The sequence below is a fragment of the Schistocerca serialis genome, unplaced genomic scaffold, assembly GCF_023864345.2.
Source record: "Schistocerca serialis cubense isolate TAMUIC-IGC-003099 unplaced genomic scaffold, iqSchSeri2.2 HiC_scaffold_433, whole genome shotgun sequence".
In the NCBI taxonomy this organism is placed as follows: domain Eukaryota; kingdom Metazoa; phylum Arthropoda; class Insecta; order Orthoptera; family Acrididae; genus Schistocerca; species Schistocerca serialis.
In genome coordinates this window covers 22501-25524 of record NW_026048011.1, presented here as the reverse complement: position 1 = coordinate 25524, position 3024 = coordinate 22501, and the positions used below count along the sequence as shown (strand labels likewise).

General features: G+C 52.4%; 1 non-coding gene across 1 annotated transcript in view; it reads left to right on the top strand.

Moving 5' to 3' along the window:
• Positions 1-2877: 2877 nt before the first annotated feature.
• LOC126446820 (small subunit ribosomal RNA) overlaps positions 2878-3024 on the top strand; it is a 1908-nt gene continuing 1761 nt past the window's right edge. The window contains exon 1 of the ribosomal RNA XR_007583478.1: positions 2878-3024. This exon is cut by the window's right edge and continues 1761 nt beyond it. This is a non-coding gene — a ribosomal RNA (small subunit ribosomal RNA).

Genomic DNA, 3024 nt, shown 5'->3' with positions numbered 1-3024 from the left:
ACCTATGTTGTGCCTTAACCTAACCTATGTTGTGCCTTAACCTAACCTATGTTGTGCCTTAACCTAACCTATGTTGTGCCTTAACCTAACCTATGTTGTGCCTTAACCTAACCTATGTTGTGCCTTAACCTAACCTATGTTGTGCCTTAACCTAACCTATGTTGTGCCTTAACCTAACCTACGTTGTGCCTTAACCTAACCCATATTGTACCTTAACCTAACCCATATTGTACCTTACCTAACCCATATTGTACCTTAACCTAACCCATATTGTACCTTAACCTAACCCATATTGTACCTTAACGTAACCTAATTTGTGCCTTAACGTAACCTAATTTGTGCCTTAACGTAACCTAATTTGTGCCTTAACGTAACCTAATTTGTGCCTTAACGTAACCTATTTGTGCCTTAACGTAACCTAATTTGTGCCTTAACGTAACCTAATTTGTGCCTTAACGTAACCTAATTTGTGCCTTAACGTAACCTAATTTGTGCCTTAACGTAACCTAATTTGTGCCTTAACGTAACCTAATTTGTGCCTTAACGTAACCTAATTTGTGCCTTAACGTAACCTAATTTGTGCCTTAACGTAACCTAATTTGTGCCTTAACGTAACCTAATTTGTGCCTTAACGTAACCTAATTTGTGCCTTAACGTAACCTAATTTGTGCCTTAACGTAACCTAATTTGTGCCTTAACGTAACCTAATTTGTGCCTTAACGTAACCTAATTTGTGCCTTAACGTAACCTAATTTGTGCCTTAACGTAACCTAATTTGTGCCTTAACGTAACCTAATTTGTGCCTTAACGTAACCTAATTTGTGCCTTAACGTAACCTAATTTGTGCCTTAACGTAACCTAATTTGTGCCTTAACGTAACCTAATTTGTGCCTTAACGTAACCTAATTTGTGCCTTAACGTAACCTAATTTGTGCCTTAACGTAACCCATGTTGTGCCTTAACGTAACCCATGTTGTGCCTTAACGTAACCCAATTTGTGCCTTAACCTAACCTATATTGTGCCTCAACCTAACCTATATTGCGCCTTAACCTGACGCACGTTGTCGCTGAACCTGCTCTGTAATTGTTATGCAACTCGTTAAATTAGTGTAGTGTTGCCTAACCGCAACCCTCGCAATATAGTTCGCTATTCGCACTGCCCGGTCCCCTGTGTATCGCGTCATGTTAAACACCTTGCAGGTGTTGCTGACTTTCCACATGCTCCTGCTATACACTGTAATGTGGATAGCAGCAGGACGTACATGCCCCCCCCCCTTCCCCCCTGCCTTCGCAAGCTGGTCGTTGAGAAGTTTGCATGTTCAATGCCCTTCGCATGCCGACGTACTCAGCCTACGTTGTGGTACGGCCTGTCACCTGTCCGCCGATGTACGCAAAACCCACAAACTGTACTGCACATTGGTCCGTATGTACTGAATGATACATCGTGGCACATGTGTGACCGTACGACGACTGCGCCTAGCAACGGCAGACCATACAGTCCAAATATTGTGCACGCAGCTACGTGTCGTCTCCCTATAAGAGCTGGATTGCAGTGTGGTACGCCATTCAGACGTGTGGGAGGAACGGACGCCCTGGATGGCGATCAGCATGAGCAGTCTGTTGATGTAGTGGAGCGTGTATTCGGACGTAGTCGTCTCTTCTCACACACCGTGATAGCATGTTGCACCGCGTTCACATCTGCGACATCCTGCAGAGGCCGGCTGACAGTCGTTCGCGCAATGGACACCGCATACGTACGGGGGCTACCTTCCACGTGTTCTCGAGGCGTGCACATGTTGTTGCGTCTATGTGGGCAGACGTAGTGTGTTGTGACACCTGACACAGGCATGCAATACTCGTTGCAAATGGCGATGGACGTCTACGTTTGCTGGTGACGTTACGCAAATGAACAACAGGTAACCCGTTGTGGTGCGGTTGTTCTCGCTAGAGGTGAATCAGTGTTGGCGACGATCGGTCGAGCTATTAACCGGTTGTTTCAGGGATACCCACCATGCCCACGAACGTGAAAGGGGACCCACCATGCCCACGAACGCGAAAGGGGATCTGGGTGTGAGGCGATACGCGGCGGTGGCTGGGTGGGACCGTCCCCGGCCGGTGAGGGGGGGCCGCCCGGCGTGCTGGCAGCGCGGTGCGTGGGCGCACGCGCTACAGCCGGCTGGTGGGGGCGGCCAGTGGCAGGCGCGCCGGCCGACGGACGCGGCAGGCGGCGCAGCTGCGCGCCGGCGCCCCCTGCTCGCGGCGCCTTGCGGCCAAAGTAGGTCCTCGCGGGCCCGGTGCGAAGCGCGGTGGCCATCTGCAGTGTGCTGGTCCGATTGAGGACTGTGTGCGCTGAGGATGCGCCGCCGCCCGGCGCTCGGCGCCGCGACGCCGTCTGCTGCTCGGTCGCCCCCAGCGGTTCTCGCAGGTGGTTTGTATCGCAGCTGTGCGGACGTGTTGGCGCGTGCGCTGTGCTGGGAGAGTTCGCTTCGGCACCCAAGTGGGGCTTTTGTCCTTCTGTGGCGCTGGCGTTGGAGCTGCCGGTCACCGTAGGTGGCGCGTGTTGTCTCCCGCCGGCAATGCCACGACAGCACGCTCCCGGGCCTCTGTCGGCAGCGGCAAGCTCAGTTGGGAGCACGGGTGGTCGCACCTAAAGCGTCTACTCGCCTAACTCCGGGCGATTGCGCCTCTCTCGAACCCGACCAAGTACTTAGGACGGCGCTGCGCGCCGCCGGGACCTGAGAGGGTTTCGAGGTGTGTTGTGCAGGGGAGCTCAGCCTCCTCCTGTTTGCAGAATAATTGAGCGGACGCTTGCGTGTTCGCGCGGGCCCCCGGGACACACTCCCGGGCGGCCGGCTGCTCAGCTCTAGTTGACGCAGCTCCCTGGTTGATCCTGCCAGTAGTCATATGCTTGTCTCAAAGATTAAGCCATGCATGTCTCAGTACAAGCCGCATTAAGGTGAAACCGCGAATGGCTCATTAAATCAGTTATGGTTCCTTAGATCGTACCCACGTTACTTGGATAAC